The following is a 1,394-nucleotide window of genomic DNA, read 5'->3' on the forward strand; positions in this document are numbered from 1 at the left end:
TAGCTCGTAACTCGAGATCAACACGCCGAGCCAATGCTGCAAGGCCGGAACGCTTAGCTGTCTGATCGAAAGCCCAAAGTGGTGAAGCGCGCGGACGATGGTACCAGGGATGGGAAACCACATGCGGCAATACACCAGGAAGGCCTCGTAGAAAGTAAAGAAACCTTCCGGAGGGTTCTTCGCACTCTCGTTGCCACTCAGGATCCAAAATACGACTCCACTTGGAATCTGGTAAAAGTCCCTGAGAGTCGTGAGGTAGTCGGGAGAGACCATGCTCGGCGTGAGGGGTGCGTTTGGCGACCTCATGGGCCTCTTAGGAATCGGAATGTCTTGCGAAGGCGGAGGCGAGCCGCAAAGAGCTTTGTAGTACGCATCCTTTGCTTCTTCCTCAACTTCAAACTCTTCTTTCGGGGTGATCACCTCATTGGCAGAAGAGTCACCCGAAGATGAGTGTGAGGAAGAATTCCTCTTTGAAGATCCTTTTCTTGAAGACCATTTTCTTTGACCAAAGAGAGATCTTGAAAAAAAAATTTCTATCTTGGAGGAATCTTTTCTTAAGGGAAGAGTGAGTAAAGAATTTGAAAAACTTACTTCCCTTACTTATACAATTTTTTTTTACTATTTACCTTCAATCTTTCGACAAACGATTACGTCTAATTCCACCTAGAACAGACCATACCTCAAGCTAGGACCTAACACCTCGATGTCCGAAAGTCCTCAGAAAAACCGAATCTCGGTCAAAACTTCAAAAGCCGAGAAAACGAACATCCGAAATGGATCGCCCAGCGAGCTCGGCCGCGACACAAGCAAGCTCACCCGGCGAGCATGGCCGTGTTGCCGGTCAAGTCACCGGCGAGCTCGACCATGACACGAGCCAGCTTGCCCGGCGAGCACGACCGTGTTGCCAGTCGACTCGCTGGCGAGCTCGGCCGCGACACGAGCCAGCTCGCCCTGCGAGCACAGCTGTGTTGCTGGTCGATTCTCCGGCGAGCTCAACCGTGACACGAGCCAGCTCGCCCGGCGAGCACGACCGTGTTGCCAGTCGGATCGCCGGCGAGCTCGGCCGTGACATGAGCCAGCTCGCCCGACGAGCACGACCGTGTTGCCAGTCGGATCGCCGGCGAGCTCGGCCGTGACATGAGCCAGCTCGCCCGACGAGCACGACCGTGTTGCCAGTCGGATCGCCGGCGAGCTCGGCCGTGACACGAGCCAGCTCGCTCGGTGAGCACGACCGTGTTGCCGGTCGGCTCGCCGGCGAGCTCGACCGTGGCACGGATCAGCTTGCCCGGCGAGTGCGGCCAATTCCCCGTGGACCATTCCGAACCCGGTCCCATCCCATAACCATGCATCTTCGTCCGAAGTTTCCGTAACTCAGTCTTCGGGTCCGTGGATAC

Source organism: Brassica oleracea, chromosome C8 (assembly GCF_000695525.1).
Source record: "Brassica oleracea var. oleracea cultivar TO1000 chromosome C8, BOL, whole genome shotgun sequence".
Classification (NCBI taxonomy): domain Eukaryota; kingdom Viridiplantae; phylum Streptophyta; class Magnoliopsida; order Brassicales; family Brassicaceae; genus Brassica; species Brassica oleracea.